The sequence below is a fragment of the Aythya fuligula genome, chromosome 13 (assembly GCF_009819795.1).
Source record: "Aythya fuligula isolate bAytFul2 chromosome 13, bAytFul2.pri, whole genome shotgun sequence".
Lineage (NCBI taxonomy): Eukaryota > Metazoa > Chordata > Aves > Anseriformes > Anatidae > Aythya > Aythya fuligula.
Window position 1 is genome coordinate 17,465,741 of NC_045571.1, and position 15,232 is coordinate 17,480,972.

The window sequence follows — 15,232 nt, forward strand, 5'->3', positions numbered from 1 at the left end:
AGACAGTTCTACCAACAGATAAGAATTAAGGTAAGCACCACCCAGAAGTTCTACTCTTTGAGTAAACCTGTTTGCTTCAGAAATAAAAGTTTTGGATTCTGTCCTTTCACAAATGTCAACTGTAGCATCAGGTATCGAATTATTTATGATGCTTTTTCCTTGAAAACAAAAGGTGACATTTTTTTCCACAGGCAACAAAGAGAGTCTAAATGAAACAGTTTATTCTGTATATGACAGTAATAGCTAGTATTACTGTTACACTAAAATTTTCCCAGCTGTAATACTTAACATTTTATATTACTTGATTATTATAGAACCAGAATTATATATTACCTAAAGTGAGTAAATTAGGTATTACTGTTACTAAAATATTGCAAGTATTATGTGAAATAATACTAGATATAGAATCATAGAATATCCTGAGTTGGAAGGAGTCAAGGATTATCAAGTCCAGCTCCTGGCTCCACACAGGGCCACCTAAAAATCAGACCCGATGTCTGAGAGTGTTGTCCCAATGCTTCTTAAACTCCAGCAGCTTGGTGCTGTGCCCACTGCCCTGGGGAGCCTGTTCCAGAACCAGACTACCAGTGAATAATCTTTTTTTTAACATCCAGCCTGACCCTCCCCTGTCCCAGCTCCATGCCTGTCCCTTGGGTCCTGTTGTTATCCCCAGAGAGCAGAGCTCAGCGCCTGCCCCTCCAATCCCTTCATGAGGAATCTGCAGGCTGCCGTGACACCTCCCCTCAGCCTGCTCTGGGCTGAACAAGCCAAGGGACCTCAGCAGCTCCTCATCCACCTCATCCACCTTGCCCTCTATGCCCTTCACCGTCCTTGTAGCCCTTTGTAGCCCATAAGCTGTTTAATCTTCAGTATGAGTTATCACAGAAGTGATACTAATAAATGTAATTGCAAGGGACCAGATTTTTTTTAAATTATTTTCCTTATATCTCACTATAACAAGTGTGAGTTCAACAATGCTTCTACAGATGCCGTCAAGAATACATCCCAATTTATCCTGTAAAACTGATTAATGTATATTTGTATGCAAGATGCAGAAATAGATTTTACAAGATACATACATCCAAGAACAGGATAGATAGCACTTAACATTACATGCATTATTTATGACCTTTGTTTGGCTTTTAATCTATGTAGAGTTCTGGACCGATATTTCTGGATCATCTAATTTGATCCACATGCAGAAAACAGAAGAGCTGCAGAGCAGTAGTGTGTGGGGAAAGGCATGTTGTAAGCTTTTCAGGATCAAGAGAGAAATTAGGTATATGCATGTAAATGAGGCGTTTGACCTCTGAGTAACAAGAGACAATTTGGTCCAAATCAGATTAAAATTTCTCATCAGGAAGAGATAGTCTTTCTTTACCAATATTAAACACTGTACATTGGAGGCTTGATCCAGTCAGTCTTTACAGAGATTTCAGGACACTTAGTGTGGGATCTTGAGGATGGCCCCTTGTGTTTTTGTACTTTTGTGGCACCTAGTTAGTAGCCAGGCTCCAAGAGTTGCTTTCACTTGGGATGTGTTATTCTGGGTTTTATTCCATTTGAATTATTACATGTCACAAAGTCACAACCTTTTTTTTTTTCCCACATCAGAAATGTCTGTTCTCAGTCAAGTATGCCCTTAGCAAACCCATCTTGTAATTAAGCTATTTAATGACCCTAAAGACTAGTTGAAAATCCTAAATAATAGGTATGCCCTTAATTTAACATAATTAAAAGATATAAGTAAATTACTTTCCTTCAAAATCTCGTGCCTTATTTTGAAGCTGGCCTTAAATACTGTTTAGAGGTAAGGAAATGAAATGGAAAATTCTGCAATCATTTTTAGTAAATCTGGCAGTCTTCCAAATACAAAGCCCAGAGCCAAATACTCATTTTAACCATATTTTGTTTGGAAAAGATGCTTTAAGGAAATTAATTCAGTTTAATTTTGGAACACTTTAATAATGTGTGGTTGCTGATGTTGTTTAGAATAAATATTGTTTATTTGAAACATAAGAATCTTGTCTGTAATAACACAGAGTTACTATACACTTATAAAAGGATGGAGTGGAGTGACTCCAGTACTATGAAACTTTAGCAAATATTGAGAAGCCGGTATTGATTTAAACTTTGTTTGATTTCTGTCTGATTATTGCAATTATGTGAACATTTTTTTTTTACTTCTTAGAAAAATCAATCAACGTTTATTTAATCATCAAAATCCATGTCCAGAAGTTGAATTTAAGAATGTTTCAGTTGTTCTGATTAAGTTCTCTAAACAAAAGAAGGTGGCTCTCTATTACATGCCATACATCCTGAAAGACTTTTATGCTGGTTTAAGTTATTTTTGAGGATGGCTTATCAAATTTTTTTGGTGCTCTCATCATCAGATTGGTCATAGAATGGTCAGCTGTAACCTATAGGTACTTTTGTACCTATATTTAATAATCACCTAATTAATAATTGCTGTCTAAGTAAAATGAATGCAACTTTCTTATCTTCAACAAGGATATGTAACAGGAAAGGCAAATTAAACAAACTGCTACAGTAGGTACAGAGTCCAGTTTTCATTTAAATATTATATGCAAAATTTAGCTATTAAGGATCCTTTTTTCTCTAGAAATTATATTTTGATGTTTCAAAGCAGATAGAAAATGCTAAAATAAATGTTAATAATTTGTTACAGACCATTCAACACTCTGTGGCAGGATGGTTGGAACTAGATGAACCTTAAGGGTCCCTTTCAACCCAAACCATCCTATGACTCTGTCAGGGTTATCATGATTTCATTTAAAAATGTTTATGAATAGAATGCAGTGCAAGTAAGAACTACTATTCGAACATGGTATGTTTTGAACACACAAATACGATGAAAATTCTGGTTTAAAGGTTTTTCTAGAATTGGTCAGTGTCTTTTTAAGGATGTCCATTTTTACAGGAAACAAACTAATTCAGCTGAGGATACCATAAATCTAGTAATGCTATCAGGACAAAGTAGGGCTCTTATCTCAAAGGGATTGATTGATAGATAGTCATTTAATGGAAACAGTTATTTTTAGAAATTCAAATTAGTTTCCATTAAAGCTACTGCTTTTAATTATTAAAAAAAAGATTTATTGAAATTGAAGTCTAAAAGTGAGATTTAATAAGGTGAATATAAAAACTCAGAAAGAGTTTGAAAATTTGAGTTTGGCTTCAACATTATGTTGTTCTGATGTGAATAAACTATTCCTATTGAATATCAGGCTAATATTTTGAGCAGGAATTGTTTATACTTTAAAATGATATTTCAGTCTTGGTTATTTAAAAGATAACTTCAAAAAAGTATTTACATGAATTTGTTTTGAGTTGTGAACTATTTTTTAAATACTTTTTGTCTAAATTTGGTTTTACAAAGCTGTTTGAAATTTAAAGATAAAATGATTTCCTATATATAATGATAAAGCCTGAAAAAAAAAAAAGATTTCTGATCTTTTTCTGTATAAACAAATAAGTTATAGATACTGTTTGACCTAATTATAGACAGTTATTTATGAGAAAGAGGTTTTTAAATAGGATAGTTTAAATGTCCCTTTTCACAGTGCTGATCTAGAAATGGGACAAAGCCATAGATTAAATCCTGATAAGAGTCTAGTTACCTTTGATATTTTTAATTGTCTTTGGCAGCAAATTTTAGCTTAGAAAGTTTTCATTTCTTTGTCGTCTTTTCTTACTTCCTGACTTATTTATTACTTTTTATTATTATTTCTTTTTTTTATCTAAAACTTCACACAAGCTGAGGATATTACACATATCTATCTAATACTTAATCGCTAGAGACCTGGTTAAAAGTCACTCTCTGTATCACATAAAAATAGCTGAATATTATAAGGGAATTGTAGAGATAATGATCCAATACATCTAGTAGCTATCTGTAAACCAATTGTGAAGATCTTGTAACAAAGAAGACAACAGCAAAAAGTGAGTTGGATTTGATTTCAGTTTTTGTCCTAATGTTGGACAATTGATAAATAGTGTGGTATGCAAATTTTTTTTAGTACTTACCAATTTCTTCCCAGCAAGTTGGCAGCACTGTAATGTCTCATTACTTCTTTTTTTTTCCAGCATCAAACTTTGTATCTTCAATCATCAAATTCATAATACAGAGTAATCTAGACAAATTGGCATAGTAAAGGTTTAGTTCAGTCATCCTGAAGCAACTTGAGGGATCAGGAGTTTACGGGTAAATATTACTTTATCTTGAAGACATCTTCTGTGTTAATCAAACACAAGATCTGTGTTAATCAAACACAAAGTGCCATTGTTATAGCTGCTTTCTATGAATCATCTCCTTATCACTGAGTTTTTGTGGTCTGTGCTGTTAATGAGATACCACAGATAAAAGTAAATATAGACAGACTGCAAGGCGAGCAGGTTAGAGCTGTTAGGCATTTATGGTAATATAAACATGGAAATTAGGTAGGTTCAGAGTTCCAGTGCAAGAAATCTTGGAAACAAGGACAATTAAATGGGAGATTACAAACTACAAAGGTTAGTGATGCATCCTACTTGAAGAAATACCCATAATGAAAAGTAGGGTTTTATCAGATGATGTAGCAGTCATCTTAATGACTGGACACAGTGAGAAAAGAACTTGACTTACACACCAGCAGACAAAGACAGCAAACATAGGCAGCACTGTGTGAAACTATTTAAGAAAAGTGAAAAGTGTGTAGTAGGTGTAAAGAGCAGTTTATTTTAGGAACAGAGAAGGTGAGAAAATTCATTTAGCAAATGCTGAAAAGAATCTTGTGCTGTCAAGCAGTGAAAACTGGTAAACGTTTTATTCTTACAGACTTTTTTTTATTTATAAATGTATTTGTATGCAGTGCTCCAGGCACACTTATAGTCTTGTTCTTTAGCACGTATAAAAATATAAGCTGACCTGGTGCCAACATCTACCAGTTTGTTAGAAATGGGAAAACTGATCAGCACTTCAGACTTGAGTACTGGAGAAATTATGTTTACACGGGCTTGTCTGTTAAATATCTATGTATAATATAACTTTCTTGTACTCTTTATCATATGTGGACAATCTTCATGTAAGCCTTCAGGTCAAATCATCTGCAATTTTAACTATAAACTCCAATTGTCTTTTTTTTTTTTTTTTTTTGAGTAATTATAACTATTAAATACTGAATAGAGTGATGAAGAGTGCCATAGAAATGTGTTAACTTTTTTTTTTTTAAATTTTCAACACAAGTCCTTATGTACAAAAAATAACAATAATCATAGCTCAAATGGAGTGTCATAAATTTTCTGGCAAAACAGTTGGGAAGGATACACACTCCAGTTTAGGGAGATTTTAATGAAAAATGATATACCAACAGCAATTTCTCTTCTATAATGAGGCAACTTTCAATTTCCATTGATCTTAGCTGTAGATGTATCACATAAAAATCTTGTAAGTAATGAGATCTAAAGCATTATGCTGAAGTTGACATCTCCTCTTTTAAATTTAGCTGTAACTTGTCACCCTATTTTTATACTTCATAAAGCACTAGGCAGCTTTGCATGAGACTATTCCCCGTAGGAGGTCATAGAAAACTCTATCTTCTAAACACTCCGTCTTACTCAAATGACGGAAAAAAATGCATAATGTTTAAAAATAATTGTAGTGATACTTTCTTCTTAAGCATTCTTCAGTTGCTTTTAGTTGTGTCTAAATTCACTCAAGTTACAGCGGTTCTTTCTCAGTTCCTCATCATCTAGATCAATCCTATTCTGATTATTAGCTTTATTTTGATCCATGGTTTCTGTGAAATATAGTAAAATCTGTAATGAAATAACATACTATTTTCCTGAGGTGCTGTGTGATCTACACACAGGAGTAAAAGATTATGGTCTGACTAGTAACTATTGCAAAGTTTGCTACTTTCTTGCTTGTGTTTGATGTTTAAGTATATTCCTACTGGATCTATCACTAACATTTTTAACACACCAGTAGCATTCACTATACCTTACCAAAAAAAAACAGGAACAGCTGTAATAGGGTATTAAAGAACATACTATTTGCCATTTTTGTACATCAAGAATTATGATAACTGCAGAAAAAAGTAAAGCCAAATTGGGATGAAGAAAACTACTAACTTGAGTATATAAATGAGTGAGATCTCATAATTCCAGTTAAAAGTAGAAGACAACACATGATCAGTTTCCAACATTAAACACAAAATAAAAAGATTCTAATATTAAACATAAAATTAAATGCCCCATCTCTTGTCCTGCTGAAAGGACATTTCCACTGCAATAGTTAGGAGGATTTCTGAAATGCCTTTAGAGATTGCACCTTAATATGTTTTGACCAACCTAGTTATTGAATCAGATATTTATATTAGTGGTAACCTGTTCTTATTGTTTGGTTTTCATTAAGAAGCTTGAAAGAGATCTAAGAGACTTTATAAAAAGACTGAAATCATCTACAAATAAAACTTGGAGAAGATATGGTGATCACACATTAATGCTAATGTCTTTAGAAGTCTTTTTACAACTTTTTATTACCTTATTGAGGATTCAATATTAAAATTAGTTTTCTTTTGAGAAAGAATAATTCTGTTTTTATAAAGCTCTGCAGTCTGAAAATGCATTATTGATAGCTGTGAATATCAGGTTTACACCATATCACGTTACTGATCTGCTACAGCAGTTTAATGCAATACAACAAACTTTCAAACCCACAGACTCCTGAAAATTGTGTAACTTCATTGTAGTTGTAGATTTCAGTGGCAGCATGAGAACTTACTTCTCCTTTATTTATCCCTTCCTCCATATAAGTCTAGAACTTTCAACTCTCATTAGCTTACAATAGAAGTAATCTGTTTTGACTATGCAAGTCCAAGTCCCAGGGTTTTATAATTGGGTCTATATGTTTTTTTTTCACTTCTGACCATTGAATGAAATGTATGCTTAACTATAAAAAAAAAAAAAGTATCTTTGTCATGTCCGATGCTAACCTTAGCTAGCTAGCTAGCTACCTTACATGCACACAGCCAGAATCTGCCTATAATAGCACCTAGGAGTTAGTGAATTAATCTAACCTGATGAAGTGTGTCTCCTCAGTGCATAAATCAGCTGGAATAATGTCATTGATATGGAAGGAGTATGTGGAGAAAAATAAGTTTAAAATGAGCCACAGCTGAGAGTAGACTGCTAATGGATAGGGCCTTAATATTAAGTAACTGTGAGCAGCTGGTGGGAGTCATTTGGGGCTGTTTGATTTCCTGGAGATTCTGTGGCATGTAATTTTATAATAATAATGATAATAACAACAACAGCTTATAATATATACTGCATTATAACTGAATCATGATTGTTTTTATCCTTGTGCCCCTTGCATGTAATGTGTATGTTTATATTTGCAATACCTTGTTATACACTTCAGTATTTTGGGTTACACGTGTCATGACATCAATTGCTGCTTAGTGTCCTTTGCCGTTATCATAGAAAAAAAATTATATAATATAAACTATCAATAAGAAATTGAGGGTTAAATGCTTTGGCAATTAAATTAGGTACAATTTATATTAGCAACTCATTCCCAGCAATTTATATATATATTTGGCTAATTCAGAACCCTAATGTTCTCTGTTCCCTATAGAAAGGTTGGGAAATTAGTACGCTTTTATTTTAAATTCATTGCACTTCAGAAAAAAGGAGGGATCTCAGAAATCACAAGTCAATTCTGTATTGTTTTGAAGCTTTAAATGGTTAATACATTCCAGCAAGTTTTTTGTACTATCAAAGCTGGATAATTTGAATACTCTTCTAACTCAAGACATGTTTATTAGTATACAGTACATGTTTATTAGTATACAGTCATTACTGCTATTATTTTGAGAATGAATGACCACACAGAATATGAAGTAATTTAATAAATATAAAGTTTTAGACTATTTTATTCCCCACAGACAAACTTTGATATTTTCCTCTATGGCTTGCAACAGGTTTAATGGATACAGAGTGAAGACTGTGCAATAAAGTGTGAAGCAAAACAGTAACTGCAAACAAACAAAGGAATTTATCCTTAGATGTTATTGTTTCAAACTTTTAAATTGAACAGCATTCCAAGTTTATAGTATGGTAAGAGTTAAGTGTGCAACATTCTCTAAAGCTCACCCAAAGAGTAACTTATATTCTCAAAGCAACACTGTGTATAGCAGAAGCTATGTGTTTAAAGCAATTGTTTTTGTATAACTTAAATATGAGAAGTTTATTTTTATTTAATGAATGACAAAAGCCTTTTGAGCCTGGTATTTCTCTTAGCTCTCACTGTCTGTACACTGTCAGGAGCTGCAAGCACTGAGCTGAAAACAAGCTCATACAGAACTATTGAGTGAAAAAGGGTGTGACTTAAAAAAAAAAAAAAAAAAAAAAAAAAAACTATCAAGGAGATGAAACAGTTCATCAGGGCAGTCAGGAGGTGGAAAAGAAAGGTATGGTGGTTTGACCTTGGGCAGCTGACCAAGTTGCTCTCCGTACCCCTCCTCATCAGGACAGTGGGAGAAAATGAAAATAAAAGCTCATAGGTCAAGATTAAGATAGGGTGATTACTTACCAATTACCATTGTGGGCAAGCAAAACTCCATGGGCTGCAGGAAAATGCATGGTTCCCATAGTCTCTCCATGGGCTGTGGTGGAAGCTCTGCTCCAGCACCTGGAACATTCCTTCTCGCCTTCTGCCTTTTACTCTAGCCTCAGTGTTAGCAGAGCTGTTTCTCAAGCTTTCCCCCCTCACTTTTAACTGCTGTGCAGTATCCTGCCCTTTTTTGAATGTTTTTATGGAGGCACCACTAGCTTCACTAATGAGCTCAGCTGTGTCGGGCCTGGACCAGCTCTGACCTCTCCTCACAGAAGTCATCCTGCAGCCTGGTTGCTGCCAGCTCCTGGATACCTACAGCCAACACAAAAGGTTTGCAGAGAAAATGAAATAAGTTTTAAATAAGTTTTAAAATCTCCTGCTACAGTTTTTCCTAGACCAACATCCCTTACTATGCTAAAATTAAAAATATGAAATACTCAAGTCACTGGAAATTTTTCCTTAAATTAATACACCTAAATTGACTGTCGGAGACAAAAATTCATAGAGAGGAGAAGAGAAAGTGGCCAAATATGATACCATAATGTTCGTTAAAAATGCAAGATGAAAGGTCAAGCGTGTGATGTGGTAGATCCACTATTTTCCCCCATCTCTCTTCCTCCTTTGTATTGGAGCTACAGATACGCTTAATTATACGTATAAGAAGTTGCAGGTTATCATGCATCATAATTTTTTCTTTAATCACCTTAGATGATTAATTTCAAGCTCTTTCAAATATTTAACAGGTAGGTAGAAAATCAAGACCATTTCAAGAAGCTGTTTCTTACATATTGCAGAACTTTACTCTTTTTTCCTTCCAGTAGGTTTGAAGCAAAATCAGCCAAATGACATTAGTTATGCTTTAAATTCCAATTTCCACAGTTCTTTCGTTCTGTATCTCACTCCTTTTTTCATCTCACCACCAAACTTCCTTAGATTTTTAGTGTAACGAATCTCAAACTCCAATGAATAAAGTGAAATAGAAAAAAAGAGGAAACTATCGTGAGCCTCTGAATTTGGGTTTCCAAAGTTCAGAAAGCTTTCTGGGGTTTGATGATATCCAGCCATTTCTATAGTTATTAGCGGATATTGCTACTCTATGCGATTTTTCTCACTTTGTTCATCAATAGTTATTGACCCTTGAGAATAAAGTAGTGGAAGTGAAAACTTGTAACATATGTACTTATAAACTGGTGATGCTTTCTCAAAATGCTTTGTAAAATTGATGACACCATCAAGGTACCAGGTCCTTTCTCTTCACAGAACTTGAATCAAATGACATTGTTTATATTTCTGTATGATTCTAGGAAAAAAAGATATTCAGATATTTCAGGAAAAAACGATATTCAGGTATTTCAGGAAATATCTGAAATCAAGTTTCTGGTAAGTGTGTGAGTAAGCATTGTAAAATAATTCTATAAATAATTGTTCAAAATTAGAACAAAACTACTTTGTATACTTTGAAAAGTATACTGTTGCACTCCTGTCTCCCTAGAAATATTTTTTGCAATGGTTATTTAGTTTTTGCTCTTTTAAGAAAAAAATTTCGAAGTTGTGCCTGCAGATAATTGGAGCACTTAGTTGATCTATTTACACAGAATATCCAAAAGGTGGTTTCAAAACTGAAATGCATAATCTCACCAATGTTGTCATTCCAGTGAAAACCTGAAAACCCAGTACCACAATGCAGAAGCCACAGTCTGCTGTCTTCATGCTGAGATCATCGGAGTGCTGAACCAAGAAGACGAAACATCCCAGCTTGCAGTGTGATCCATCCATTGTCAGGTCAGTGCTCCAGTGAAAGTCTGTGTAATGTATTTCTTAGAGAGTGCTATCTTCCATTCATGCTTTGTCCAGCTGCATAACCCTTTCATTTTTCTTGAGATTTATTCTTGCCTTTGAAAGGGCCATTTTTGGGGTTTCTTTTCCCCCCACCTAAAGAAGAAAGTTTGTAACAGTCTTACTATCTTACTATCTGCCTCTAGCTGTAAGAGTGCCACAGAATATAATATTTCTCCAAATTCTACAGATTAGCCAGGGGCTTAACTTTCTGAAAGTTTAACCTTTATGATACATAGGTTTACAAGCACTAGTCTTGCTGTTCTACTATGTAGAGTATCTTTTTGAGTACCAGTATAAGTGTTTCTTAGCCTGTTCCATAAGAACACAAAAAGGGTTTCCAGCATACCCTGTCATTTTCACAGATTGCTTACTCCCAGGTATTGTATTTGAAAGACAAATTGCAATTTTTCTTACCTGTATTCACATATTTTAACTGAGCGTCTATCTTAAAATGAAAAGACCTGCACTCAAAAAAAAAAGCAGCCTCTCAGTTTCACTATAATGTGCTTCTACAACAATATATGAAGGAAGCATAGCTTGTGGTCAAGGTAATCAGATATTACAGTTTTCTCCACTGTGAGTCTTGTATATACTCTTTAAGCTTATTAATGGCAAATGTTAGCGTAGACATTTCTTAGAATTACACCACTGTAAATATTGCATCACTCAACTTAACAAAGGATCTTTTGTAGATCACCATGTAGGGTTACCTGTATTTTGCAGCACTTGGCAGTAAATATTGACAAAAGCATAAAATTGTAACAGATACGTCACAGAAGTATAGTGACAATATTTATGGGGGATTAAAGATTCATGATGAATTGAAACATCAGAAACATTATTGTAAAGAATGTGGCATGATGATTCATTTACATTAAACTGCAATGTCATTTGTGTATAGTGAGTATTATTTGATAATACAAGACTTAAACCAAACATTTGTGAGAAACCAAACTATATTTACAAGGTGTAAGAGAAAATATTTTCTTTTTTTCCCTGGAGATAACTTAAATCAACAGTATTGGAAATGGTTTTGCATATCATATTTTACAGTTTGTGTTGTTTGCCAAGATCTGTGTGCTTACTTTTTAAATTAAGGTGGCATAAAATAAATTTGCAATATTTCTTGGACCAGAAGAACCACATAAAAATGATCTCGCTTTGCTTCATTACAACACCTGTTTGCAATAAGATGGGATCTTATCTATTTCTGTAATAAAATGCCATGGTAGAGCTGTGGTCTTAATTATCCTGCTAAATAATGGGACACATTTAAAACCTTTCCACTCCATCTCCCAGTGCTCATTAGTGTCATTTATGAGTTATTTGTCTGCCAGTTTTTGCTTTTCTACCAAAAAAAAAAAGTGTTAAATGCATGTTTTGATATAAAATGAATGCATAATTAATAGTCTCTCCTGTTTCAGAATTTACTCTTTAATAACAGAAAAAATGCAAAGTGTTTTATTGAAAGCCAGTACAGTGATAAGCAACCTAGGTATTAGTGTTTCAATGTATCTTGTTGGGTGGGGAAAAAAAAGTACCTTAATAAAATAGTTTAATGATTAAGTGGTAATAATTTAGATAATGGATTTATAACCCTTCTTGTTCACCTGGTATGTTGAACAAATGAGGTATTGTTCAGTTATGATAGATTTACATGTTCAGTGTCTAACAACTATGTGTTATTAAATGAACAAATTATGAAAATGTAGGATGTGTTGAATATTATAGCATGTGCAAAGTTTGAATTCTTAAGCTTGTAGTATAAGTAGCTTCAGTAGGTAATGGGGAGGTTTAAAAACCATTAAATATTTTGCTAATGTTTTTTATATTGCAAGTTCTAATTTGACATCTTAAAAGTTCTTGGAGAATGTTTAAAGTGATAAATATGTATTAGGACTTGCTTGGTACTACTGATAGAATGTTAATACCTATAAAATTTTAAATTGACAATAGTGTACATCACTGATCATTAATCACTAATGAATCTTAAAATAAACTTACATATCCGTTAGCACATACAAACTGCCTGATATTAAAGGACCAAAGGAATTTTGTAATGGAATTCCATTAAAAAAAATCTGCTTTCTTTTAATATATGCATTCAGTATTATGTCTTGCTTGAGAATAAAAACTAACTTTTATGGATTGTCTAACCAAGTTTTGTAATTGCCTGGTTGTGTATGCTTCATGATGGGAAGAGATTTAGCTGTATTTTTCATCTCAGAAAGCAGAAGGTAAATTGTTGGGCTAGCAATGGCTTTGTCTGGCTCCCAGGTTTGTGAGCTTGTTGTAGTGGTTCATAAGACAAACAATAAGATTTTTCACCTAATCAGTGGGCAGTATTTGCTCAGAATATTAAAAAAAAAAAAAAAAAAAGTTCCTTTGCCATCTTAGTGAAGAGCATAACCAGTTCTGACAGCAGGTGGTATCACTGAATCAAAATACCTATCTAGGATGCAAACCCCTTGGAAGCTGATGAACCTGTGCATCTATCTATAGAAAAACCTGGCAAAACCTGAGGTACATGAGTTTGGATTGACTGTGAAAGATCTAAACAAAGTTGAAAATGGTCTTTCATAAAAGACTTGATGTGTTGTAACTGCTTAATCTCAATATGAATGACCCTGTAGAAATAGCTTGTTCGGTAAAAGCCTTGCAAAATATTGATAAAACTGGTACAGTAATCACCCATGTGAAACTACAAGTTCTATTCTGCCTGCTGTCCAGTGACATTTATGCTCTTCTTGGGATAAAATTTTATAGGAATGGAAGCTTTCGATCCTCTAATCTTCAGTATTGAGGGGAGGAAGAAAAAACGAGAGAGAGAGAGGCTTACCTATTTATGTAAATCCAGAGGATGTCAATCCTGAGTTAATGCTAACAGAGACAGGCCAAGAGCAAGGAAAGCAGAAAAAGCAAAAGCATGTCCTTCCAACTTAGCATAAATAGGAATCTGAAGCTAAACAATGGCACTGTTACACTAGCATAATGGTTGCCTGGTACAGAGCATTGGTGGCTGGTACTGGCCACTGTATTCCTAGCATTTGTCCTCTAACAGAATGGGCCGGTCACTGCCTGGATGACCAGCTCTCTGTAAACCTTATTTCACTTTGCACAAGTAGCAATCCATGCTGGACTTGCTGTGGCAAGTGCAACTAGCCTGCAGTATTGTTGGGTACACAAAATCAGATGATGCAGTCCCTAAAAGATAGGCTGCTGAGTCTTGTTAACCTGTGTTAAGCTCTAGGCTGCTGATTTCCTTGATGTAGTTCAAACAAGAAGAAAGATCAACACCATTTCCATGAGCAGTACTTCTACAAAATTCAATTTCCTGTAGGTAGTTAAAGGGCTCAATTATACAGTAAAATTTCTCATTTTATTCTGCATAAAATATTACTTTGTGCTTCACAGAAGCCAAAGAACTTTTATATGAATCCTCTTTTAATAATAACAATAATAACAAAAAAAAAAAAAAAAAAAAAAAAAAAACCACCAATGAAATGGAAGGGAGATGGAAAAGTAAGAGGAAGCAGCACAAAAGAGAGAGAGGTCTGAGAGAAATAAGGAAGAGCAATAAATGATGGAATTGCCAGCGGGTGATTGGCCTTTAAGAATTACTGGCTTTTGCTTCATCTCTGGTCATTCAGCCTTCCTCCAAAGGTGAGAAAAAATAACAACCCTCATGACGTGCTAAATCAGTGCAGGGGAGAGGAAAAGGGAAACTATTCTTTTTTTTAAAAAAAAAAAAAAAAAAAAAAAAGATTTGAATCCTGCAGACAGTAAAAGGCAGAACTGTGCAGTGTCAGAAAAATATACAGACAAAAAATGCACAAAAATGCACTTGGAAGGCTCAGTCCCTGGATGAAATTTGACAGGTGTAAACACAGACATCTGAAGCAGGGCTTTGTGCCCTTCTCATCATTTTTTCCTTTGCCCCTTTCCCTTACCAAAAAGGACCCTATGTAGGCCTTAATGAATTCCTGGTTAGCCCAAAATCGATTGGTAAGGAAGCTGGTCCTCTGCAGACCAAAGAACTGTTTAATATCCTCTATGGGACTTAATGTACAAGATTCCCTATGGAGAAAGAAATTATTTAAAATCAGTTTTTGACTGAGCATTACTTTATACAAGGTTGTTCAGAAGGGACTGAAGGAAATCAGCTGCACAGTCATATGCAGAGGGAGAAGTGTGGGGATGAGAAGTAAATAAGTCCTCAACTTTCTGGGAAATACATGTAATTGTTTCATCCTTGTGGATGGATTAGAATGAATTCAGTGTAATTTTGTTTCTATGGATTAGAGACTATTTCAGATATTTTGACTCCAGCTCCACTGAATTTTTTGAACCCAAATTGTTGGTTTGAACTCATGCTGATAAACTAACCTGTGCCATTACTGGTTAACTGAAATTATGGTCATCTTACTATTGAACTAATACATGCTTTAACCTGACCAGTACCAAATGACACTTTCCAAACAGATTCCTGTGTACAATTTAGGAGATTTGCACAGGCCAGAGATCATTCCCAACATGCAGATTGTGCATAGAGGGGGGAAGAATTTTATGAGCAGGCTATGCCACTTGGCCTTGAGGCTACACAGCATTTCCTGGCACTGGATCATTTACTGGAACAGACATTGCAGAAGGGACCTTCTCCTGATCACACTGAAAGCTCATTAATTATGATTAGCATAATTAATGTTGAAAAACAAGGAGTACAACAAAGATATCCTAAAACAGAGAAGATGATTTCACATTGGTCTGATTCAA

At 34.3% G+C, this 15,232-nt stretch overlaps 1 long non-coding RNA gene across 1 annotated transcript; it reads right to left on the minus strand.

Moving 5' to 3' along the window:
- Positions 1–3,592: 3,592 nt before the first annotated feature.
- LOC116494357 lies at positions 3,593–13,392 on the minus strand. Its single transcript, XR_004253853.1, has 3 exons — positions 13,299–13,392; positions 8,597–8,932; positions 3,593–4,154 (listed from the first exon to the last, which is right to left on the minus strand). It is a non-coding gene; the product is annotated as an uncharacterized LOC116494357 (long non-coding RNA).
- Positions 13,393–15,232: the final 1,840 nt, after the last annotated feature.